The sequence below is a fragment of the Tamandua tetradactyla genome, chromosome 5, assembly GCF_023851605.1.
Source record: "Tamandua tetradactyla isolate mTamTet1 chromosome 5, mTamTet1.pri, whole genome shotgun sequence".
Lineage (NCBI taxonomy): Eukaryota > Metazoa > Chordata > Mammalia > Pilosa > Myrmecophagidae > Tamandua > Tamandua tetradactyla.
In genome coordinates this window covers 187,690,763-187,717,797 of record NC_135331.1, presented here as the reverse complement: position 1 = coordinate 187,717,797, position 27,035 = coordinate 187,690,763, and the positions used below count along the sequence as shown (strand labels likewise).

The 27,035-nt window shown below is 37.8% G+C and overlaps 1 protein-coding gene and 2 long non-coding RNA genes across 22 annotated transcripts in view; 1 reads left to right on the top strand and 2 right to left on the bottom strand.

Annotated features, from left to right (window-relative positions):
• Positions 1 to 27,035, top strand: part of LOC143685172 (uncharacterized) — a 189,050-nt gene that overhangs the window by 21,369 nt on the left and 140,646 nt on the right. The window contains exons 3-4 of one of the 18 annotated variants that reach the window (XR_013176444.1): positions 10,647 to 10,796; positions 16,465 to 16,872. The exons of 15 other annotated variants lie outside the window; for them this stretch is intronic. The gene's annotated coding sequence lies outside the window, so the exon portion shown is untranslated. Of the gene's footprint in view, positions 1 to 10,646; positions 10,797 to 16,464; positions 16,873 to 27,035 lie in introns of those variants that run through there. 2 more of the 18 variants (XR_013176445.1, XR_013176442.1) reach the window with 2 other exon arrangements.
• Positions 5,915 to 15,521, bottom strand: LOC143685176 (uncharacterized). 2 transcript variants are annotated; one of them, XR_013176449.1, is made up of 3 exons: positions 15,451 to 15,521; positions 14,415 to 14,553; positions 5,915 to 6,459 (listed from the first exon to the last, which is right to left on the bottom strand). It is a non-coding gene; the product is annotated as an uncharacterized LOC143685176 (long non-coding RNA). The 2 variants fall into 2 exon arrangements; XR_013176450.1 differs by having other exon boundaries at positions 15,466 to 15,521.
• LOC143685175 (uncharacterized) overlaps positions 22,538 to 27,035 on the bottom strand; it is an 87,862-nt gene continuing 83,364 nt past the window's right edge. For both annotated transcript variants that reach the window (XR_013176447.1, XR_013176448.1), the window contains one exon: positions 22,538 to 22,839. This is a non-coding gene — a long non-coding RNA (uncharacterized LOC143685175). The remainder of the gene's footprint in view (positions 22,840 to 27,035) is intronic.

The window sequence follows — 27,035 nt, the reverse complement described above, 5'->3', positions numbered from 1 at the left end:
AACACTTGGATGATTACATGTTATGTGAATATATCTCAGTAAAATTGTACTTCAATAAAAAAAAACCACAGTTATCAACATATATTTTAAAAATCTCAATGATGCATCTTTAAGATGAAAAAGATCCAGTTGAATGAAAGTTATCATTGAAGAAACAAAATTCAGTATTAGTTCAACAGGAGTCAAAATAGTAATATAGCTCCTGTACCAAAATAGAAGTGAAAACAAAGAAATGAATGAATCCATTGGTTTCATTGGATGTTAATAGAAATGAAATATTCAAAATAGGAGACATGATATTCTACTGACTAAAACATGGCATTCAGTTTTGTTGACACATATATTTTTAAAAAATGACAGTTTGGGGTAAATCTAGGAATGACCACAGATAATAAAGTTTCTGTAATAGCATGCTAAAATTGTATACAGCTAAAGGAAATATTGTTAAGGGAAAAAAAAACAAAACACCTGGGAATATGAAATCTCAAATATCTGAAAAATAATCATGTGGTAAGTAGATTCTAATAGAATCTATTGGAATAAATATGTGATGTTTTAAAGTGACATATTTAGGCTCAAAGGAAATAAGGAACTTCTTAAAATAGAGCTATTCAAAAAATGCAACGGGCTATCTTGAAACCTCATGAATAGCTTCTATTTCTGAGATTCTATGAGCCTTTAATGATCAAGTTAATAATATCCTCAAATCTGTTTGCTATTCAAATCATGATGACGCCTACACAGCTAGCTATTCGACCATTATAATAGGGAAAAACTCTTTCAAAATGAAATGTTCAAAAGATGTCTAGATTCAAAATTTGTTTGTCCTGAGTGGTTTTCTTTTGGGTGAATTTGAAATTATACTCACTGACACAATAAGCGAAATCACAAAACCTTTTTCTCATTTCTTTAATTAAAGTGGGAGATGATGCCAACTACCTACATTGAAGAACACTGATTTTGCAAGCAAATATCAGTAGTGACTAACCAGAAGCGGTGAGCTAAGCTAAATTATGATTAGATGTGCAAATGTTGAAAAAAACACAAAGCCTGGAGAAACACATGGGGAATAGAAGGGGCTAAGAGTAGTTCACAGACAGCCACCCAACAGCAGGGGAGGTATTCCTGCTGTAGTGGCCTCAATCACCCTCCAGGGACAGTCCCCAGAAAGGAGAGCTGTGTGTCAGGTTTTATAGCCTAATTCTGTCTCGCAGCAGCTCAAAACTGCCTTTGCTCACCTTAACCCACCTGTTCTCATCTAGTCCTAAAGAGAGTTGGCACATTAAAGACAGAAGGAACATTTCCTGTGGATCCAGCATTCTTCGAGTCTCCCTGGAGAGGATGTTTCACCTCTGCGCAACAAATTCAGGATTTTCTTGAGGGCAAGTGGGAACCATAACTTTGAGTTCCCTAAGATTGTTTCTATGGTTAGCTTTCTGCTGTACTCATCAACAGTGACCTAATTCGTTGATAGATTTCTTTAACAGAATTAGTGTCAGAGGTACAACAGGCTTATAAAGGAAGCACTGCATTCCTCTTCATCATTGCCTGAATCTTTTCAGCTACCACCATTGCTACAGCACCCTCAAATACTTCTACTGCCATGTGTTCAAACCCCACCGTGTTCTAACTCTTTTTGACACCTGTCCCAACTCGTTCTAATTATTTCAATGCCATCTTCTCAGCTCTCTGAGTCTTTGCTACTGTCCCTGTGCCAGCTGCTGTGATATGTGTTAAAAAAGTTCAATCCTGCCTCCAGACAGGGGCTTTTCCTCCCTTCTTGCTGACTCCTGAACTTTCTCCACTTTGAGACCACCTAGCCACCACCCGTTTTTGTTATTTTAGTACAACTAATTCTACCAAAAAGGATCCATGGTTCCAGAGAACTGGCCCCTTGCAGACACTGCAGAAACCAAGCAAAATATTGAATTCAACAAGACAAAATTCTTTACTATGTTATTGCCACTTTAATTTTGCTTCAATTAAATAACCAAGAGAAATGAGAGGAAAATAAATGACTGCTTTGAAAAGAGCACAAGCTATTCCTGCCCAAGGAACAGAGTTACAGAGGACACATAATGATATAAACTAGAGAGAATTCACATTTGATGAAAAACTGTGCAGGACCTTATTGTGCAAATAGATTCTGTCCCAAACATTCAAATCTCATGGATTCTTAATTAAGGACAGAATTGACAAGAAAATTGCAATTATGCTTCAAGAGGGTCTCTTCTTAAGGAACATTAATATTTTGTATGGTAAGGAAGAAGCAGAAAATATTGTTTCAGACAAACCTGAAAAAGATTAATCAGGATTAAGACAATGAGGGCTAAATTTGGGGAGCTGTTTTTCAAGCCTAATCTTTGAGTCTGTGGAAGTTTGCTTACTATTAGAGCAAACTAGTAACTAACGAGATTTGGGAATGCATCATGAGGAATTAAATGTTCCTTTTAACTCAAAAGTTTATTGTGAATTCAGTATCATCCAACCAGAATCCCAAAGGATTCCTCATACCTGGGCAATCATCCAAATGCTATTTAAGTTCACATCCCAAATTTAACTAGGTTATATGTGTAAGGAAAACAGGAGGCCCACTAAATAATTTCACTTCATAAACATATCTAACAAGTAGAGGAAGGGAGTTCTGTTTTTTATGACCCAAAGTTTCCACTCAATGTCTCTAACAAGTTACTTCAACACATACAAAATATGATTAGGAAGAAGGGGGCTCTCATAAAAGTAGTATAACATCAGGGTAAGATTTTCCTTCGCTAGTAATGCAATTCAGGTCATGTGCATGCCAAAACCCAATCATTTTGGAAACATTTTTCTCCTGTTGTTCTCTCACAGGCACCCAACAAATACAAGCTTGCTATAAACAGGATAATTCTGGACGTGTGAGTTATAACAACCACAGAGAAAAAACATAAAAGAACTTCCCACATATTGATACCCACTAGCCTTAAATCTAACTCAGCCCAGACCAGCCTCATTTGTAAAAATCTAATTTAATTGGGCATCGGGAAAATTTCTGAGAACAGTGTCAGTACATTCCCTAAGAGAACTGGAAATTTTCAAAATCAATCATCTAAGATTCTCAGAACATGCAGTGTTGATCATGTGGGATCTGGAAAGGCTGAGCAGAGCCATGAAAGCCAAGTGGGACCATTTTGCTAAAGGCTCCATTGTGGCAACTACTTGAAAGCAAAGCAATCATCATTCTTAGATGTTCAAAGTTAAATGTAGGCTCTCAGGAGTTTGAGATCACTGTTCTAAGTGCTGAAGTAAGCAATAAGAGCCATGTTAATCTGTTAAAAGTTGCAGAACCTTCCATGGAAATAATTCTCTACTCGCAACTTTACCCACAATCGGCAAGTCCTAGGAAAGTTGGAAGGATCTCTCCTCATGTCAGAAAAAAAGGAAAGGATTTAAAACCCACCATACTCAATAAAGTATGATTGTTTTAAGGATTAACTGATATTCCCTGTGTAAAATATATAGTTACCTATAGAGTACATATTAGGAATTTAATAAATAATAATTCTCTTTCCCTTAACATACTCTATTTAAAATGATGTATATTAAGGAGCCACCATTTCTTAGGTTGAAAGAAAAAACAAGTGCCCTTTCGTTTTGTAACACAGGGACTCGAATGCTTCTCCTTCTAAAGTAAACTAATTTTGCCAAGTGCCTATGGTTACTATATAACTTTTTTCTTTCTTTGTTTTTCTTGTTCATCTTTTCTACTATATTACTTTTTAACACTGGTAATCTCAATTGGATCCTGTGTCTAATTAAATATTTTTCAAGCCTAGGGACAGCAAATAAATTAAAGGACATGGGTGCTTAATAAAGGATTTTGAGGATGAAGACAATAAAATAACAAGGGTAAACACCGTCTCTGATTCACTGCCAAGTCTAAAATTTAAATCTAACTTTTAAGTGCTTCATCAACCTTCAAGATAAGCCTCAGGGAAAAGTCGATGGAGCTCTTAAGGAGCACTTATATACAAAGAGTTTAATATAGATAATATCTTGAGTTGACAGTTTCTTCCATTTCAGAAACTAAACTTTTGCCCAGAATGTATTAGGCAATACCAAGAATTACCTTGTTTCATGTCATTTGTGTTTCAGCTGAGTACAAATTTTGCACTTGCCATATGAGATGAGGTAGTCTTTGAAATAATCAAAGTTAGATTTTCAATAACCTCATAATTTCAGTTTTTGGTATAAGGTACTAAATCTTTCCCATATTATTTAAAAATCAATGCTCTAAATCAATTAAAGCAAGCATACATAAAACCAAGTATATTTTACTGTGAAAATACTTCTTAGGATACATCTCAGGTATATTATTTATATATTGAAATAAACTATTCATTCTCAGAAAGTATCAGCCCTAATTTGAAGGTACAACAAATTCAAGATTTAGTAAAGGAACAAGTATGAAAGGTTTACTAAGCCATTCTCCAGAAATAAAAGGATTTTCAAAAGTCCTGAGTCAGAATAAAGACTCGAGAAGAGTGCTCAGAAAGGAAGACTTTGTGATGAGTTTTGCATCCTGGTGAGCTCTGTCTGCAAAGGCCTGAAGGAGAGGAAATTGACTAGGGTTGCCTGAGAGATGAGGGTCAGATACAAGAAGGAATTTCCTGGCAGCAAACATAGTAAAACAACTGAATTGCCGATGTGGGTGACTACTGTACTCTTTCATACTTTACCAGAATTTATAGGTCAAATTGTTTTCGGGTTGGTAGCTAGCATTATTCCAAATTTTTTTAAAAAAGACCATCTAATTTATAAATATTTACAGAACGGTCATAACAAAGGAATCTAAGAGGCTGTTACAAAGTCACTTTCAGTTGGTAAACAAGAAGCACTAACAGTTCTTGGCAGTCCTTCCTTCTGACCAGTTACCCGCCCCCTCTGAACCCTGCAGCCTGCTGTATACATCTTTATCACTGTCTTTACCAGATTATCTAATGATTTATTTAATTGTTTGCCTGGCTCTTAAACTAGACTGTGAATTCCTAAAGTATAATACTGTGTCTTATTTCATTTGCATTCCCAATGTTTATAATCTATAGATTTAATTGTTACAGAGGTGACAGATGAATTAATTAAAAGGTATAAGTGGGGGTGGGGGAGTTCTCTCTCAAACATCTGTGACAAAGTGAAAAAAAAATGTCATAATCCAGTGAAAAAATAAATGACTGTCAAAAGATACACATCGGCTTTTACATGAAACATGACTTCTTTAGCTTGGTGATTTTACTCAAATATTAACCTGGACCAAAATAAAGAGGACCAATCTAGTCCTCTTCAAAAAATAGAATAAAGAAAGCAATTAAAGCAATTCCTTTTGTCAAACATATATGCAAACTTTTATAGACAGATATATTTTATGGAGAATGTTGTATGTAAGAGAAAATACTGTTTAAAACCTATAAAAGAAATAGAGATCTTTTAAAGCTAGATAAGACTTCGGAGCTCTCTTCTTTCAGGACTACATTTTCCAGATGAATAAAGACACGGACAAACATACTGGGCAGACCTATGTTACAAACCTTAGCTCTGCAGAGCTATGATTCTGGGCAAGTTATTACATTTGCAGTTTAATCATTCTGAGCTTTAAAAAATAAAATGGGAATAAAAACGTTTTACTGGATGTTGTAAGGTTTGAAATAAGAGACACACTATAGTAGGAGTTTAATACATGCTACATGTGAAATTGAAAATAACATGGCAGAGTAAAGGAATTTGGTATCAAGATACAGTCTGAAATCTTAGATAATTCATTTATTAGCCATCAAACTTTTGGTAAATCACTTCAATCCTACTGAATCTTGGTTTACTCATCTGTAAAAGGAAAATAATCAAACTTACTATAGAAGTTTGAATAACAGAAACCCAAAGATATCAATCTCTAACCTCTGGAAATTGTAACTATTTCCTCAGTGATGTAATTAAGATAAGGATCTCGAGATGAGGAATGTCACCTGGATTTTCCAATGAGCCCTAAATGCTAACACAGGTAGCTTTGTACGAGAGAGGTGAAGGGAGAAAACACAGATACACATGCAGAGAGAAGAACTGTAGAAGAGGAGAAGGCAGTGTGGCCAGGGAAGCAGCGACGAGAGTGACGCAGCCACAGCCAAGAAATGCCTGGAGCCACCAGATGCCAGAAGAGGCGAGGCGGTGAATCTTCCCCAGAGCCTTCTGAGAGAGCTCAGTTCTGGAGACACCCCTTGATTTATGGCCTCCAGAACTGTGAAAGAATGTTTCTGTTACTTTATCTCACCAAGTTTTTTAGAAATTGTTATGGTAGCTATAGGAAACAAATATACTTACCTCGGATGACCTTTGTGGAAACCAGTACCGGTTCATCATGGGGGGTGGGATGGCAGCAAATACCTCCTGCCCAAATCCATAATGCAGAAAACTCAGAGGTGACTCCAAATGCTAACAGAGTAAGCACCAAGGGTCAGAGTCAGAGAAGCAGAGACTGAAGTGAATTTCCAAAGCTCAACATATCAGTGAAAAAGTTCCGAGAGTAAGGTAAAGGAAAATGAAAGACCATTGCTATGGATCAAATCACATCCCCCACAAAGACATGTTCAACTTCTGACCCTCCATCCTGTAGGTGTGAACTCATTCGCAAATGGGACCTTCAAATATCCTATTAAGATGAGGCCAGCCTGGATCAGGGTGGGCCTCACTCCGCCATGAATAGAGTTCTCACAAGAAGACATTTGGACACGGCAGGTCAGGGCAATAGAAGCAGTAGGAGACTGAAGAAGACAAATGGCCGCATGGAAGAGGCAGAGATTGACTCCTGGATGCTGGCAGCCACCACCAGAGCGCTACAGACTTCAGAGAAAGTGTGGCCTGTCAATACCTGGATTTTGGACCCCTACCCTCCAAAAATTTGAGACAATGAAATTCCTGTGGCTTAACCCAAACAGTCTGTCCCCAATATCCAGATACCTAGAACTCTGCAACCTATATTTCATCATGCTGCCTCCCATTGCTTTTCTCAGTTTTCATGCAACTTTTGATATGGCTTTGGGCTGGTTTGAAAGGAAGTATGCCCCCTAAGAAAAGCCATGTTTTCATATGAATCCCATTTCTTAACGGTAGAAAAATCCCTATTCAATACAGTATATTTGAAACTGTAATGAGATCATCTCCCTGGTTGATGTGATTTAGTCAAGAATGGTTGTTAAACTGGATTAGGGGATGACATGTCTCCCTCCACCTATTTGAGTGGGTCTTGATTAGTTTCTGAAGTCCTATAAAAGAGGAAACATTTTGGAGAGAGAGATTCAGAGAGAGCAGAGAATGCTGCAGCACCACGAAGCAGAGAGTCCACCAGCCAGTGACCTTTGGAGAAGAAGAAGGAAAACACCTCCCGGGGAGCTTCATGAAACCGGAAGCCAGGAGAGAAAGTTAGCAGATGACGCCGTATTCACTTCGTATTCCAGCCGAGAGAGAAACCATGACTGTGTTCATCATGTGCCTTCTTGGATGAGAGAGAGACCCTGAACTTCATCGGCCTTCTTGAACCAAGGTATCTTTCCCTGGATGCCTCTGATTGGACATTTCTATAGACTTGTTTTAATTGGGACATTTTCTCAGCCTTAGAACTGTAAACTAGCAACTCATTAAATTCTCCCTTTTAAAAGCCATTCCGTTTCTGGTATATTGCATTCCGGCAGCTAGCAAACTAGAACAGGCTTTAATCTCCTTTTCTAATCTCATTTCCTGTCACTCTTTAACAAACACCATCCACAGATTCACATATCCTGGGCCATACCTCACCTCCTACCCAAAAAGCTTACGAATTTTAACATCTTGGAATCAAGCTTTGAGCAGCTCCCTGTGCTTGGGAATGGCCTGCTTTCCTCATTCTCTACCTGGTGAGTGCCTTCTAGTCCTGGAAGGTCCAGGACCAGTAAGAGGACTTTCCTTAGCTTTGACTCCACACCTTCATCAGACTTCCATTTTCTCTGACAGAGCACATCGTTTCCTCCTGTGCTCCTCATGTGTGTGACCACAGTCATTCAGCAAGTATTTATTGTATGTAATCTACATATGCTGCTTTATTTTCAAGGCACGTTATGTGATCTTTAGCTTATTGTTCCTATTAAAATGAGCTTTCAGTAATAAGATTTGTCTTGCTTATTTTTGCTCTCTAAAGAAACTAGACAAAATGAATTACTGAGGATAGAAAGAATGTTTACCTAAAGTAGATATCCAAGTTTTCCAAATATACTTAGAGCTTCAGACACAGATACTGCACATGAGCTTTATACTAGAAAGAGGGCCATAAGAGAACTATTTTTTTTTAAAAAAAAAAAGAACTATTGTAGTCCACAGACAGGAGAAGAAATAAAAATGGTGTAACAGCAATCAGCAAAATTATATTATAGCCCACAAAAAAATGTACAAAAATTTTCCAAGTAAGTAAAGTCCCTCATGCCTCTTTATTAATTTTTCAAACAGGCAAGTGCAACCCCTTAAAGAATCAATGTTGCTTCTGTACTTGAGTTAACAATGCTAATCTAAATACCAAGTAGAGTCCTTACAGAAAGAGATAAGAGATGTTACATTCTGAGCTCTTGGGGAGCTCTGGAATGATGAGTAAGGCTGAATCCATGAGATGTAGGAACCACGAAGTTGAGATCAAGGGCCAATTTATTTATGTGGGTGAGCCTGCTTGCAATCTGAATCACCAACTACAGTGAGGGTAACTCTAAAAGGAAGGATTTGAAAGGATATGTCTGTACAGACCCCTAAATCCAGTTGGCATGACTTGTGTCGATGTGCAGTGTTGGGTTGGAGAGACAGGGGTTTCTTTGCTCTGCTCCTTAGGTCTGGGGACATTTCAAGGAGCCTGACAGAGGTTCAGATATTGACTTCTGCCCTCAATATATGAACTTCCATGGACCATTGCCCAGCTCAAGGCTAAGAGGATGAGTGTAGTAAAATGTCAACTCTTTGAGATTAAAGCATTTTTAAAAAAGAATTAGGAAATTTAATCAGTTTGAAAACATAACAATGGAAACAAGCACCTGTTGTGGAAGTACTGCAGAAAAGAAATCTCTCGGCATGAACTTATACCTCAGTGAGGATTTATTTCTGAAAATCAGGCTACCTTTTACTGCTGAGGAGATTAAATCTCAGGAGAGGCCAGTTAGGAATTTCCAGGATAATATTCATGTAAAAATTAAACAGGAATTTATGTGAAGAGGAATATCTTAATGTTACTAATTATTCTAGGCAAAGAAAATACTTATAGCATATGGATTCCATTCAGTCTTCATTTTGTATTAAGATGTCACATATAGCTGTATAAAATTTAGCAGGTAATTCTAATTAAAATATACCCAGAAAATACAATAACCAACATCTCCTTAAATTATTCCCCAACCTGAGAAATTTCTGTCAATCATTTCTTTCTGAAGAATGGCAATATGCTATTACTATGGTTAAGAGTAAGAATGGAATCTGCAATACGTGGTTTGAATCCCCTGCCACCTGCCAACTAGGTAACCTTGGCAAGCATCTAAATCTGTCTTGTATTTTAGGTTCAGTTGAGAAATGAAAATTAATTAACACTCAATATATCTGGCAAATAGAAGGCACCTAATAAAATGTGGTATTTTAGTTTACTAGGCTGCTGAAAGCAGATACAATAGAATAGATTGACTTTTAACAATGGGAATTTATTAGCTTACAGTTTAAGACCATGAGAATGTCCAAATCAAGTCATCATACAGGCTATGTTTTCTTCCCAAAGACCAGGTGCCAGCAATCCTTGGGTCCTCTACCACAAGGCAGGGCACGTGATAGCTCCTGCTGGTCTGTTTCTTCTCTTTGCAATGTCATCTCTTTCTCTTTCTCTCTCTCTCGCTCGCTCTCGCTCTCGCTCTCACTCTTGCTCTCGCTCTCACTATATTTGTTTCACTTATAAAGAACTCCAGTAAGAGGATTAACACCCATCCTGAAAAAGAGGCATTACACCTTAACTGAAGTAGCCTCATCACAAAATCCTACTTACAATGAGTTCACACCCACAGAGATGGATTAGACTTCAGAACATGTTTTTCTGGGATATATGCAGTTCCAAACCACTACAAATGGCTTTCCTCTTCATAAGTGAGATACATTAATTTAAATCTTGAATTAATTAGGGTTATACTAGCTGTAGCTTGAATTAAGTGGTTTAACACATGAAAGATTTATTTCATGCTTCCAGAAATACCTGATGCAGGTATTCTTCCCTGGAGGATGGGTTTTCTCAGTATGGTATTTTAGGAGCCAAGGCCACTTCCATATTGTGGCCCAGCCATCCCCTGGGGTTAATGAGTCCTCTGCTTCCATGTAGCAAAAATGCAAAGACAGTAGAAATACCTTGGCCACTATTTAAAGTTCAGTCTGTTGGTGACAATGATCACTTTCATAAATATTCCATTAGCTGAAAATAATCATTTGATTCACCTGGACATCAAGGAGCCTGGTAAATGTAGCTACTTGTGGAAGTGCTTCCTCCCAGTAGTATACACCATAGAAGGGAACACACAAATCAGCCATCTCTGCCAAGATCCCTTTTGGCCCTTGTACATCTTTTACGCTTTTCTCTGCAGAGACATTCTCACCCCCTCCCCAGGTGGTCCAGTTTAAGTTCCACCAAGTAACACTGTCCAGTGCAAAACCAAGGTGCTTTAAGAGATGCCCGGTCCTTCCCAACAGATCCAGAGGTGACAGCTTATGGCCTGGTAACCTATGAACTAATGGTGAGTTATCGTCCCTCCACATCCCTGAAACCCAACATACAATTGTGTAGGGACAGGATGGTCACTATTAAACCTCCACTGGGAAAAGGGAAGACCAGGGAACACATGGCAGTTCCTGGTTGATGGCAACAAGGAAACCCTGCCAGGCACTGTGAAGACCTTGGCAAGGATAGAGGCTCCCTGGATAGATTTTGGTTCAAAGTTTCCTTATCAATATAATTATTTCAAAGTTAGTAGTTTTCTAATCTGTTTGGTTCCAGTGAGTTTCCAAGTGCCAATAATGACACCCAAAGTTCTTCTATCTTCACCACACAGTTGAGTCCAACTATTGAAGTGATGTCATAGTGAGCTTTTTTTTCCATTTTATCTCATCCAATTGGTGTCCAAAGATTTAAGCTAGGAGGCTTTAGATTTCTGGACTTTATCTATTCTCTTGTATTTATGCTCGTTAGCCAGTCAACTCTTGCTTGAATTCATTTCATTCTTGTTATGTCTTTTAAAATGCAGCAAGTAATAACACGCACACTTCAATATTCTGTTTTCCACCTTCTGGTCCTAAAACTACAGGCTGAGAAGGCCTGTGCTGTTTCAAGAGTCACATAATTAGGTGGAAAGTCCTTGAACATACTGCGCTATGAAACAGTGATGTATATAGACTGTGGGTCACTCAGCTTTTGAGATATCAAAGACATTTAATTCAGAGCAAAATGTTTTAAATCTCCTAAATTTTAACACCTTTCTCTGACCAAAACTCTTGGCATGGTTTTTTATTTCACTTTTTCTTATCTCTCACAGCCCTTCAAAACATATTGGCATCTGAGTCCTCCTTACTGCTTTCATCATTAAAATTCTGATCTAAGTACCCATTATTTTTCACCAGGTTAACTTCAATAACCTTCTAACTAGTCTTCTTGCTTCAATTCTCTCTCCTTAGAGTAGCCACAGTGATTTCATGTATTATGTGTTAGAACTTTTCATGAGTGTTTTCCTCAGAAGTAGTGTATATAAGACACTCTCTGAGTCCTTGCACGTCACCAAAATTCCATTAGCTTTACCTTCACAAACTATCCAGAACCTCCCACCTTTTACCACTTCTACTGCTGTCTTCCCTGCCAGGTCCTTTCACCTCTCACATAGAGTATTCCAATGGTCCCTCTTTGGGTATCTTGCTTCCACAATTGCTCCACAGTCTACTTTCTGCAGAGTAGAGTGTTACGTTATGTTGACTTCTCTTCAGAACTCTTCAATGATTCCAGCTTACTCTGAATAAACTACCAAATCCTACCCATGTCCTTCAAGGCCTGTTGTCTTTCTTCTGGCTTCCTCTCTGGGCTTAAAAGTCCTCTCCTTTGCTCATTCAGCTCTGATCTCACTGGCCTCTTGGTTTCTGCTACCACATAGCCTCAGGTGTGTACTCTTGGCTGTTTCCCCTGAAATCTTGCCCCTTCTCCCCAAATCCATGGCTTTCTAGAAAGGAAGGCCTTCCCTCACCATCCCATAAGAAAGAATATTCATTTGGCACTGTCATGGTTAGGGACAGGTGTCAACTTGGCCAAGTTGTGGTACCTGTTCATCTGACTGGGCAAGCGCTGGCCTGTCTGTTGCAATGAGGACATTTCATAGGATTAGGTCATGATCACGTCAGCTACATCCACAGCTGATTCCATTTGTAATCAGCCACAGGGGAGTGTCTTCTGCAATTAGTGATGCTAAATCCAATCATGGGAAGCCTTTTAAGGAGGACTCAGAGGAGACAGGTTCCATTCCTGCTTTGGCTGGTGAGCCTCTCCTGTGGAGTTCATCCAGGCCATCCATTGGAGTCATCGGCTTCACAGCCTGCCCTGTGGATTTTGGACTCTGCGTTCCTACGGTCATGTGAGACACTTTCATAAATTTTATATTTGCAAGTGTTCCCTGTTGATTCTGTTTCTCTAGAGAACCCTAACTAATACAGGCACCATTACTTATAACCCCCATCCTGCTTTCTTTTTCTTCATCATATTTATCCTCATTGTATGTGTCATTCATTTGTTATTGTCTACCAAGAATATAAGCCACAAAAGGGCATATATTTTGTCAATTTTGTGCAATGGCTAGTACCTAGCATATAGTAGATGCTTCATAAATAATTGTTGAAGAAATAAGTAATCTCCTAGAATATCCATTTTTCATTCATATTCTTCTATTTAATAGACCAAGTATTCTGAATTATAGAGTATGATTCTTTCCTCAGGAGATTCAGTAAAGTGATTTTATTTTAAATTAATAGAAATGTGGTCTGCAAATATTTCACTTTTCTTGGATCAACCAACCCTCATACAAAGAAAGTTTCTCATAACTGCTGAGTCAATATGTTATTATTAGAAAAAGACTATTGTGCTGTGTGACTTAGAAAAATGACTCTCTAGTCAAGTCCAAATACATGGGACATCATGATTTATATGATCTAAATCAAAAGGTCACAGAAACAGAATTGCACGTGTGTACATGTGTTCACATACATAGAGCTATATGATGACAATGAATAGATAGATGTGTAGAGAGATATATATAACGATTGATAGTAGATATATAGATGTGTGGACAGATACAGACAGGGAGAGACAATGATTTAGACAGTTATCTGTCCCTCATCTCTGTCTCTGTCTCTGCCTCTCTTGCAAGTGTTTCTATTTCTGCAGTGGAATGGATGAAAGAGGAGAATATATGCTTCCCTATTAAAATAGAGGGAAAAAAAACCTTGAAATCTCAGTATATGTTCTACATTCTCCAGAAGAGGCAGAGTTTCATTAACATATATTTTTCCAAAAGTAATTTTCCCTGCACCGAATTTGATTTGGTACTGCTTCCTCATAAGGGTCATAAAGTGACTGGAAACCCCTCACAAGGTTTTGCCTAACTTACCCTTTCCTGTAATTCAATTTTCAGTTGAAATTCTTGGGGTTTCCCCTCTCTACTGCATTTCAGGATGCAGTATTGGCAAGCAAGCACAACTGGCTTTGGGATTATCGTTGCCCTTTGCCAAAACAAAAGAGTTAGGAATGTGAGGCCAGTTAGCTCCAAAAGACACTTTCCTCATCAGAAACCTGGTTGTATAGGGTCAAATGTGGCCCCGGCAGGAAAGGTGCCGCTGAAGAATGATGCTTGAATTTGGGATCTCAGGCCACATGGCTCAAGTGTTATGAGACCCTAAAAAGCCCTTTTTGAGGAATGAAACAACTCACAGGTTCTAGATTATAGATAGCTGTCCTCTGGAACATTATTTTTAAATTTAGGAAAGCTGGGAAATATTTTATCCTCCAATAAAAACTAAACAAAACAAAAATACTAAGAGAAAATTGAATGGAAAAAAACCTTATTTGTCTAAGTAATTTAATTACTTTGGAACTCATGTGAAAAAAAAAAGTAATAAAACAATTAAAGGTACAGCTGTTCTGGCCATACAGTTCTTAGAGTGGATTCGTACGAGCTGGACTGGATCAGAAAATGCAAAAATTCTGTCCAGCTAGTCTTTTGCTTCCTTCCATCCCCACCCCTTTGCAGTTTTCCTCGCCTGTGTGTTTATCTACTGACTGGGCTCTTCATTTTCCCTCCCATCCCATTCGAAATCATTCCTACCTGGTTTTTTAGCACATCCAGTCTCAATTTCTTCTCCATGTGTTTAGCTTTTCAAATGATTTTCCCAGGCTCTGGCTTCTTCAGCATTGACTCGATCTGCCTCATTGGGTTCTCTGCACTCAGCTGATTTCAATATCCCCTGTGTTTCCCAAAGCAGAGGTTATAAGAAAGCCACATCAAAGGAGCTTTGAAATAATCAGAAAATGTTTCTCTTTTGATATATCGAATTCACTCATTTATCCATTCAATAAACGTTGCCTTCTATGTATTAGGTTCTATACTTAGAATCATGAAGGATATAAACTCATAGAAGACATGGTCTCTGCACCTCAGAGCTTATATTCATGTAGGAAAGAAAAATGTTCAGCATCTGCCTATAAGGCAATATAGGATAAGTGTTATACAAGTGGAACAAACTAATTTTTTTAAAGGCACAGAAGATAAAGCAATTTCTTCCACCTCAGATGAATGTGGAAGTTATTAAGAGGCAGACTTTAGTTCAGCCTTAAAGCACGGGTAGACTTTTAACAAAGGTATAGGGCATCATAACTGAAATAGAAGTATGAACCAGAAAGAAGAGGTGTGAAATTGCTCATTTAAGTGCCAGAAGAGGGGTGGCTAATCCACAATAATTCAGGCCTTCATCTTGATCTACCAGGATATAATAAAAGGGAAAGAAAGAGTGAAGCAAATGGCAAAGCTTGGATTTAGCATAAGAGAGTACTGTTCAAACATTTTTGTTCATGAATTGCAAAAGAATTTTGAAAACTAAATATGCCCCCTCCCATATTTTTTAAGTTAACATCTAAAGTAGTCCCGATAAATGTACATAGCTGCAAAGGATACAGTTACTGGAATATTATATGTTAACTTGAAAAACAAGGTTGTTTACATCATTCTTTTAAATATATCCAATAGAATCCAAGTGGTATTCTGATCCATACTTACTATCATACATTTAAAAAACATGGATACACCATCCTTTAAACTTTACATCATTAGTATTTTGTCTTGAATTTATATTGATTCCGCTTACCTGACATTATTTTACCTTATATATTTGTATACTTGAAAGTCTTTCATTGCTCACCCTATCATAGTTATCTGAGAAAAAAGAGAGCAAAAATTGAAAGTAATGACATGTCCTTACTTTCCTTTAAGTCTTAGAATTAAAAACACATTTTCTATTTTCAGTTATTAATACTATTACTAGTGCAGAATTTATCAAAACAACAAACATATCACAAATTTGACAAAATAACTATTAAATATAAATGTAAACTGTTTTTTGGAAGTTAGTCTCTCAATGCAATGGATGAGGCAGATTTTTTCAACCAGTTCATTATTACATAAATATTATTTTTCTTAGGATGAACCAGGATTTGCCATCAATTCTATCCCTATTTTCTACAATTTTATAGGATGCACTAGGAAAAATTGTTCATAAAATGGGGAGATGGGAATGGGAAGGTTATTTTAGTAACAACATCACTCAATTCTTTGAACTCCATCTGTGCTTTATACCAAAATTCACATGGTGATCTATCATCAAAAATTATTTTTAACGACCTAACAGCTGACAAAAAGATTAGGTCTTCCTTCAGCTTTGATGAGAGCAAAAATTAAGGAACCACCTGACTTGGAAAAAAAAATGAAAGATGGAGGAGATCTAATCATGCAAAGAGGCCCTGCGACAGACTAAAGAACTACAGAGCAGGAGCCAAAGGGCACGCGCGTTCGTGTGTATTCAAACTGAAAAGAACATTCTTCTATTTCAATCACACAAATGAAAAATGTCAGCTGCAGAAGAGTAAACATCAGCAACACAGTCACTTTGCAAATTTGTGATGACAAAATGCAAGCTAAATGCTTCAACTAGTGGAGATTAAACAACATATTAAACCCTCTTTATCATTCTTCATAACATAAAACCACTGATATATTGGGAAAAAAAGAAAATAGAGACTTCTTAATGAAAGATTTTATATTAAAGAGAAAATATATATTTTATAATCGTTTTCTAATTTCAGTTATCTCTTCTTTCATTTAGGCCATGTTTTTTCCAGGAAAACATAATTCACGCAATGACATGTTTTTTATAGAAAAGGTGGTTTACAATGTGCAAACAAGATTCTTTTGTGAAACTCGTTCTTTCCTTCAGAACTACCAAGAGAATTGAAAATTAAAGCAAACCAAAAGTTGAGTATCAGAGTTGAGCCAAACTAATTCCAAGATGTGCTCTAAACTTAGAGCTGATGATTTTTGAGTGAGCTGTACTGAAATTTGGCAAACTTATTTCTCTCCTCTTCCAAAGTATGAAGTTTGACTTGAGCCAGCAGTCCCAAACACTTTTATATATTTTGAGTTACATAAACTGGTTTCCCACACCTCACTATCAGAATTATTCAATTTTATTCACAATTAAAATGTAGCATCTTTATTAAAGTACTGTTTAAAATATTTAAAGCGGTGGCATATGGATTCACTGGAAATAATAAAATGAAGTAAGATAGAGAAATTGTACTTCCAAGAAAGGTATCAAAAGATGTGAAAGAGAAATAAAGCCATGGTAGAGAAATGAGGCAACATGCAAATTGATTTACATTTCCCTCTATGCCAAAATGCTAAATTTTCCAAATCAGAAGGTTTCTGTCATACTTTTCATCTATGTGCTCCAAAATCTTCCAACATTATCAACTTTATTGAATTTTCTTTGCAGAAAAGCCAGTGGGACTCATATCACAGACCTCTTCTAGATCTCTCAGTATATTTTGATAGTCAAGATTAAGGAAATGAGGGATGAAAAAAAAAGTAAGAATCCATTTATTATTTAGTACTTGTAAGATCCATATTTTAGGAAATTAAAACCTTTCATCTGACCTAAAGAAAGCCACACATGATTGATTGTTTGGGTCAGTAGGAGTAGCATATTTTTAATATTACTTTTGCATTTTTCTATAATTATTTAACTTCTCAAAGAAAATAAATGCAAAGGAAAAAATAATGCAAAGTAATACATCCCCTCCCAATACATGCATGCATCTAACACAAAGCACATACATGCTTTTTAATCATTGAGAATTATCCAAGAAGAGAATACGTTTACTCATAGATTTGAAAAGATAGCAGATTTGATTTGATCAATTTTGAATTACTTTACCATAAACCATATCCAGGTGTGTGTCTGTCTATGAATTCATTTGTTAAGGCTCTAATTGTGGCATTGATTGATGCCATATTATCTGCTAGACTCAAAACTTTTGTTCTGGGTTACACAAGGAAGATGTTAAAGAGATCAATATTTGGAGTGCTGAGAGAGATATTGGAATAATACACCTCTTGAGGATTTCCCTTTAATTAGTCTCCTCACAGAAGCAAAAAAAAAAAAAAAAAAATCCATATATCCTGTCATTCTTTTGGCTTGTGGGAAAGTAAGAAAACTAAATTTGCCTAAATTCATTTTAGGTTAAATTCCAGTTGTTGGAGAATACAAAATAATTCTAAAGTAAATCAAATGAGTGATCTGTTATAAAATTTATATTATACCCAGAGATACCAAATACAAAAATTCTGAACAAAAACATTGATTAGACTAGTGTGGAAACGTACACAAATATAACAAAGGTTCACTTCTTATTCCAGCATAACCTCCAACAGGTTACCCAATTTCATTTTCAAAACTCACAGACTAACTTCCCTTCAATGAGGCATACCCTGTAAAAGACACAGTTATTTGTCTTACAATGCCACACACCATAAAAAAAGATTATGAGGGACTTTCAATGGTGGCTGTATTTCAGAAGCTTTCAAGGAGAGATATGGATTTAATTAAAGCAAAGCAGCTCCACATATTGACTGGTTCCTTAGACTTATGGAAATAGCCAGGTTTTTCTTTAATAATGTTCTCAGGGAAAAACAATCCTCATGAAAATACATTCAGTGCTGTTTGCGTATCTTGGTTAGGGCTCTCAAAACATTTAAGCTTGGTGTTCTTCCAGATACATTTGAAGACCCCTCTGCTCTGTGACACTGCAGGATTTAAGCATACAGGCTTAGGAGCAGAAACAAAGGTGAGCAGTTGAATACTGCACAGAGTTTTAAAGGTAACCCAGAATGAAAGCCTTAAACCAACCAGTACGAGTTAATGTAGCATCTCAGTATTGCCAATGGTAGGGCTTGATTCATTTTAATCATGTTTATTTTTTTTAAATAGCTGTTCAGAGCTTTTTCATCAGTTATAAGATGATAGCAGTAGATTTAAAAATATATTCTGATCATGTTTTACCACAGAATTATAACTCATCTTCAATAATCCAAGTCATGTGAATAAAGCATATGTACTAATTGAAAAATAGCTAGGAAAATGCCACCCTAAGTTTTTATGTGGAATAATTTCTAGCTGATAATACACACTTTATGTATAACTCCAGACTTCCACCAAACCAAAAAGATGCCCCAGCAGGGGATGCTTGCTTAACAGAGAAAAAATGCTTTAATGACAGCACATAATGTATACCCCACAGCCTACGGGAAGCCTGATTTCTTTTAACCCCTTTAGATAACATTCACAGTCAATGGATTAGTTGTTCTCGCAGGCTTCTGAATTCCAAAAGTTTTCTGTTTTCTTTTTATTCCCTTCTTGACCTCAAGTTACAAATTTTCACCTTTCTGAATCTTAGAACTATTCAGAAATTCCAAGCATTTGATTAGTGGACACCTTTTACTGTTGTTCTTCCTCAAAACAGTAGTGTTTTCTATTTATTTTACTTTTTCATTATGAGTGTGTGTGTAAGCGCACATATGTAGTTTAACTGGCCTATTGTTTGCCATGATAAAACTAGATTGCTAGATTTCTCTAGTCCAGTATCAAAGTGAGCATAGCTAGCACATTGTTCTATCTGCTTTGAAAATCTAAGCTCTCTCTGGGGTGGGGTCCAGGGTGGAAAGAAAGAGAATAGTCACACACTGAAGAGTGGTCAGTTCAAAGGGTGCCCCAAACGGAGACTGGCCAAGGCGGAAGAGCTCCAAGGGCCGATGTAAGTGTCTGGGTGATACACTGTGCAGCCTTCTGCGGCAGATTAACACTGTCCGGCCACCGCCAGGCCATGTCAGTGCTGACCTGGCGCCTCCCTGAGGACAGAGTCCTAATTTGTAAGGAACCTCCCCACCTCCCCCAGAGCTGTGGTCACCCTTTGTTATTACAAAGCAAAACTATGTATCTTCAGTGAAAACTGGCAAGTTGTGGAGTTTTGTGTTTTAGTCCACCTCTGACACTCACACTGCACTTTTTCTTTCCATATTTAAGCACTTGTGCAAATACATCAACATACCCCTGGTGTGAGGCAAACAGTGGAATCATCTGGCAGCCCTCTCCCAACATAGGTTCCTATAATCCAAGGAAACTGGGTGAAGCTTAGGGTTTTATATCTGTCTGTCTTCCAAGGACTTTTAGGTGCTTTCTGTCTCGTTTATTCTCACAGAGCTTGTCAGAATAGGAAACGGGCATGGTTTGCATCATGACATCGTGTGTTTTACAGACAGACCTGTTAAATCACTGTTTCACACCAAAAATATGATGTGACATTAGTAAGTCTGCTGCTCTTACTACTATGTACGAACAGTTAATCAGACATAAGACTTTCCTTATTTTAAGTTTCATTCTAAAGTGGTGCCATGATGCTAAAAATTCTGAATTTGTTATGAAGGAAGGCTATGGACTGTAGCTCTCAGGAATATTTTAAGAGTGCCCCTAGTTGATGAGAAGGGACAACCAGCGAAACAGAGTGGCCTGGTGGTGAGATAGCATGTTTGTAATCTCCCCACCATCACTTCTGCTGTCAAATGCTATGGTCCCCTTCTGAGGGTCTACATGTCTTGAGAACACCCACTCTCCACTTTCATACATTAGCCTTCAAAGTAAGGGTGGGAATAGATCAAAATGACTTACTAGAGGAAGAAAATTTACCATAGTAAACATTCTATTCTAGAAGAGATTGTTTGAAAGAATTAACAGAATCCATTAAGCCCTTGTAAGATGTGAAGTATAACTCAGAGCAGCTCAGTACTTTCTGGGTTTAATCTATTCTCAGCTTAGTCCTTTTCTTGTATGGCTATCTGAAAAGTCCTCATTTTGTCAAGGAGACCTTATTTCTACTCTAAACTTTAGTTCAAGTTCTCTCCCTCCTTCCTTCCCACCTTCTCTTCTGTCCCCCAATTTTCTGGATTAAGAAAATAAATATATTTTCTTTAATCTCTTCCTTCCCTTTTTCCTTCTTTTCTTCCTGCTTTTCATCCCTCCCTTTTCCCTCCATATATTGGAGGTAAGTCTAGATTCTTGGGATAGAGAGATAAAAAGACAGGATTTGCCATTTTCTTTCTCTTGCTGGTGTCAAATGACTCTCTGAAATATCCATAGATACTCTAAGTCTAAGCCAAAGCATTGAACCATAGCTCTATTTTGTTCATTACCATCTCTATGTTGAATACTTCCTAAATACCTAACTCTACACTAAACACTGAGAACACAAAGAATATAACATATCATTCCCCTTAAGGAAAAACAAGTGCTATGAAATTATATGGGTACCTCCAGATAATAAAGAGTGATCTTACATGTATTTTTGAAGGAGAGGGCTAGCTACTTGCTCTAAAACTTAAAGAAGGAGTAGTGTCAACCTAAGAAGGGTTGTGTAATTGAGTGAGTATATACTATATATGGGCACAATCCACAAAGAAAAAAGCAGGAGAACTGTGGAAGTCAAAAAAGAGCATGCAGAGGAAGAAAATGACAATTTGGTATTTCTAGCATAGATCACAATTGGTAATCAAGAGCCACCTCTGCCCTGAAGACTTGAAATATTGCATTAATAAATTTATACCATATACATAAATAAATTTAAATGAAATGCTCTAGGCAGCGCTTACGCTCCTGTCTACTGCATATCCCAAAATTCCTTATTTCTTCTGTTCAGCCCACTTCCCCTATTTAAGTTAGTTAACTAGGCTCAGGAACGCATATGTTTGCAAGCCCAAAATTTTGAAGCAGGGAATGAACAGAAATGAATCTGGAAAGATTGGCAAAAGCCAGATTATGAAGGGTCTAGAAAACATTACAGAGTGGTTGATTTTAGCTGCTAGACAACGGAGAGAGTCACCGTAGGCAGGAAAATGATTGATATGGACGGACCAAATAGGACACATTATCAGTTGTATGGCAGACAGACCGAAGACAAGGATCCTAGGGCTCAATTTATTTTGCATAAACCAAAGGAGACAAAAGCACCTGGGACATGAATTAAGGCAATGAAAGAAGACATGGAGATGAGTCTAGAGATTCAAAAATTTGACAGACCTTGGATGAAGGAGGTAAGCAAAGGAGAAAGAGCCAATAGGGAGGAAGCAGAGTTACCATGGACAGGTTCACATAGAGGAGCATGTGAGTGGCTGCACAGCAACTGAGAGAACACAGAGTAAAGGGTGGGGGCTCCGCAGGAGAGAGAGGCAGTGTGTCCACAAGCATCACTCCTTTGTAACTTATCAAAGCTAGCTTAATCCATAGAATATGCATCAATTTCTAACTTGGCATTTCATCTCTATTTTTCGTCAATTGTTACACATGAACATTGATACTTAAATTTGACTTACTGACTGACACATGTATACACATTTCAAATGGGCATATACAAACACATTCACCTGGGGAGCAACCTTTTCTGAGGAGTATAACCAAGGGACAGTACCCCAGAGCCCCTCACTTTATTAACTAAAGCCAGCCTAAGACTAGAATAACTACAGTAAGAAATTTTACTAAAGAACTCCTTGACTAATCATAAAATATTCTAATAACTTGGAAATATGTAATGGCATGAATCTAATGCAACATTCTGCACTGACCAAATTCTCATCTAACTTATACTGAAAATGAATTGCCACATTTAACTAATATCACCATTCTACTAAAGAACCTGTTGTGGACTTAGAAAAGAAAGTCAAATAGTGCCTATTGTACATTAAGACTTTGTTTCTAGCCTCCCCCCTCCCCACAAAAAGAAAAATTAAAAGCCAGGTCTTGCAAGTTCATGTTGAATAAAACCCTATCTAAGCATTACAAAGTTCACCCAGAGTACAGGAAGTGAAGTGCTTAGTGCTTACACTGAAAGGAGCCCTTGGTGCACTCAGACCCCTCCCCGTAGATGGCTAAGCTGCAGAGCAAGGGAAATAAAGCAGATATTTCTAATACTAATTAGCTTGTGTTATATAAACACTTTATTCTGAGAAAGGGCTTTGTCATTTGAATTCAGGAACATTTCAGATCCATGGTCCTTATTAAAAGGAACAACATTTGGCAAACACCATTGTTGCGTTTCTCCTTTCAACGTGAATTCTCTCATTCCAGGCTTAATGACTCCTGATTTATGCGCCACTCCTTGGAAAAAAAAAAAAAACAAATTATTTATTCTACATGAATAAAGTTACATGAAACTATCATTAATATCCAGTTCTTCAAAAGATAGTGATCGCTGAAAATTCTAGCTAATGACACAGAGGGTACAACCTCCTCATACAGCTAAACAGGATTATATTCCAGGGGAAAGTGAGGCAATGTTGATCAGCATGGTCTATGAAAGATCAAATAGTATAGCACCAAATTATTCAGAAAGGAAAACAGAATTCTCAGAGCAGTAGAAGCAGCTCTTTTCCCTTGACAGAAAGTTCTAGCAACATTGTGATAAATTCACATTTATTTATAAACTGTTGGTACAACTTCACTTTCTCTCAATTTACAGGACATCTCTAGAGATAATTGTTTGAGCTTATGTAACCTAATTTCAACTACTGTTCTTATCTAAATCTAAGGCAATGTCTTCATAAACTTGATCCTAAAATCTGTGAACTCTGGACAGCCCTTGTTCAGTTCACATCAAGTCCAAAAAGCTAACATGAACAAGCCTCTCTGTGTTTCCTTCATTTCAGGTACAAGCTGAGGAACATAGAAATAAAAAGAAAGGCAGGGAGGTAGGGGGAGAGGGAGAGAGGGATAAAAGGGAAAAAGAACAGGATAAGATTAGATTTCCTTTGAACCTCCAAATGATCTGGGATTCTGGCTGAGTGAAAGTGGCTTGGAGTGATGCTGTCATTTACCCATCCATGTCTGTCTCTCCTGTTATCACTGTTTCCCAGGGACTGTTTCTGTTAGAGCTTCAAAAAGGGCCTTTTGGTTTACAAGAGCCTGCAAGTTATCAACAGCCAGTTTCCTTATTTGTCCTTTTCTCCCTTGGCTCTTTTTCTTTTTTCCTCTGATGCATTAACACAGACATCAGGAGCATTTGGTTCTAACCATGCTAGCACATGCTGCCAAACCCTGGTCATATCACATTGGCAGTGCTGGAAACAGGCCCTCTCAGTGCGCTCTGACATCGTTCTGTATCACAGCGTAGCTCTCTGTCAAGCTAAGTGATTTGGAGCAGGTATGCCCTTTCTGTTTATGGCCAAATGATCACGTTTTAAAACATTTTCAATATGAGTTTTTGGTACAGACTTTCCAACTTGATTCTTTAACATTGGATGCATAAATAGACCCCAAATCACTGGTCTTTTCACCCCCAAATTTATTTTGTCTTCTTGATGAGATATACTCAAAACCAAGTGACTTTCAGTTTCAAATCTCCTTCCATTCTTTTATTTTTTTAGAATCCTATTGTACCCACCCATTTAAACATTCATTCCTAGAAGGATGCCACAATGATCATTTGGGTGCTTTGAAGTAAAATTCTCTCTTAAAACACACACACACACACACACACACACACACACACACATGCACAAGGAAGGAAGATGGAAAATTCTCAAGTCATAAAGAATGATATCTTAGCAGCTCCATCTGTTAGAAAGTATAGCTTGATAGAAGCATGTCCTGATCTATTGACAGATTTTGTAGTGAAAAAAATCATGAGTGTTACTTATTGAGAGTACCCATCAGAATTTTTTCACATATATATCAATGAGTATTAGAAAAGAACTAAAATGAATAATGCATACATATAATTTGAAATTACCATAAACCATTAATAAACGGTTCAAAAAAATGAAATTGTGGTGGATTAAAGTTGTATGTACTCCAGAAAAACCTGTTTTTAAGTTTAATCCATCCTGTGGGGGTGAACATATTACAGGTAGAACCTTTTGATGACACTACGTCAGTTAAGGTGTGACCCCCCTCAATCAGAATGGGTCTTAATTCTATTCCTTGAATCCCTTATAAGAGAATGAAATTCAGATAGACAGAAAGCCACAGAAGAAGTAGACAGAAGATGAGCATCAGCAGAACCCAGAGATGCTGCCATGTGCCAAACTAAGGACCTAGACTAGTGGCCAGCCAGCCCCAAGGCCAGTCTTCAGAGAGAAGGCATTGCCTTGAAGATGCCCTGACTTAGACTTTAAGCCTCAATACCACAAGCTAATAAATTCCCACTGTTTAAGTTGAACCACTTCATGGTATTTTTTTGAGCACCCTAGGAAACTAAAAATCATGAAGAAATACGGAACGAAACCAGTTTTCTTCCCCTTTGAGCTCTACGGATGATGAGAAGGTCAATGAGGAGGAAATAGATATGCTGTTATGAAAAATGATAGGTCAATGGAACCATCATTCTGAATTTCTAGAACACTTTTCCAAGACCCACTATCACAAGAATCTCGTTACAATAAAGATCATGTAATGGGATGGACAAGACCATATATATGTTTTATACTGAATGTTTTTAACAAATAGGCTTTGGTGAAGAATCTCATGCTAAATGTTTGAAGATTTGAAACATATAACAAAATGGGAGGAATCAAAAATCATTGTATCAGAAATCACAAGCATGCCATGGCCTTGTTGTCCAGTGAGCTAATGAGGGCCCCTGTGCTGGGTCTCGCCAGGCCAGGTGGCACAAATCTAAAGAGGAGACACAATCTTTCATTTCCTCCTCCCGGAAAACTATTACAACCCATCTGCTACGACTTCTAGTCCCTAGTAAAATAAAAGTGACTTGCAGTTTCTTATTTCCCCTGTTAAAAAAGCAAGCAGTATAAAAGAACCACTTCTGTACCTGTAGTGCGAAGAACAAGAAGAAGATTATTTAGACATTTACCAGCTAGCCTCAAAACTTCAGGATAAATATTAAAAAGTTATGGATGCTGGGCGGGCCACGGTGGCTCAGCAGGCAAGAATGCTTGCCTGCAATGCCAGAGGACCCAGGTTCAATTCCTGGTGCCTGCCCATGTAAAAAAAAAAAAAAGAAAAGAAAGAAAGAACAAAAGTTATGGATGCTAGAGCAGTTACTGTCAAGTCACTGATAATCAAAAGAGGCAAATAAGAAGGATGGCAATATTCAGAAATCATCAGACCTCCACTAGATGGACAGGCAGGGCCCTAAAATAATTCCTGGCACGAAACCTCACCAACCTTCCCCTTGGTCTCAGCCACAGCCCTCAAAAAATTAAACTGAGAAGAGATTGAGTAGCCTTTGCTTCTGTCTGGATTGATGAAATTAAATAGCTTTCATGTTAAGAGAAATGTCAATTATTCTGCAAACCTATAGCTTTTAATTAATGTGTTTAAATCAAAGTAAACCGAAGTATGACCTGAATTATGCCTGGGAATATCTCAGACTCAAAGCCGTTAGAATACAATTTACCGCCCTACAAAATAATTATAAACTTCTTAACTGACATGATTTACTCTTCAACTATAAACCTGAGCTCAAATATATATATAGTCCTCAAAAAATAAAAGCAATAATAAAGTAGTTAAGGAAGTACATCACCTACCCAAACAAGAAGATGATGAGAGAAGAACTGAGAGGGGAAATTTAATAAGAAGTCAGATATATTTTGAAACCGCAATGGCACTTTACATGAAAAGAATACATTTTGATAAGAATCTTGGCCTGAGGCACATTGAACCATGAAAAATCAGCTCCCCGAGTGTTCCTGTCAGAAGCCAGTGATGGAGGATCCCTGTAAATTCTTAATCGGCTTTTTTTTCAGGGCAGGACAATATAGCTCTGCTGAAAGGAAGGTCGAACTGCTGAACCTCCACAGTAGGTAACCCCGAAAGCAATCAAGCTGAGCTGGCAGGGAGTGGATTCCAAATGAGCTCTGTAGCCAGGCCTTTTCTCCCCCTCTGCAGGCACCTTACAGAAGGGAAGATTCCTAGGACTCGTGGCTTAATTTCTCTGGCTACCGCATTAATCTCGCACGCATCCCGTAATTACTGTCTTTCTTTCTTCCTCCAGGCTGGCATTCTTCTGCCGCTCAGTTCCATCCCTGAGGCAGACAGCGTCTGTACAAAGGACGAGCTAGTTACAGGCCGGCCACCTGAGGGAAGTCCAGGCCTCCCCCGTGCCCTTTTCTTAAATCCCTCCCCCCCCAATGTCTGCCCCCTCCCAGCCTACCCGCTGCAGACTATTTAATCTGCATTCTTTCCCAGCTAAAGCAGAGTTAAGGGAACTGCTTTTGCTTCATTAAATTCAGATGCTTGTGCAGAAAAGCCTCAGAAACCTGTGAACCGAGTGTGGACTCTGAAAAAATAAGGCCAGGTAGCCCAAGCACAGGAGAATGCCGCAGGGACAGCAC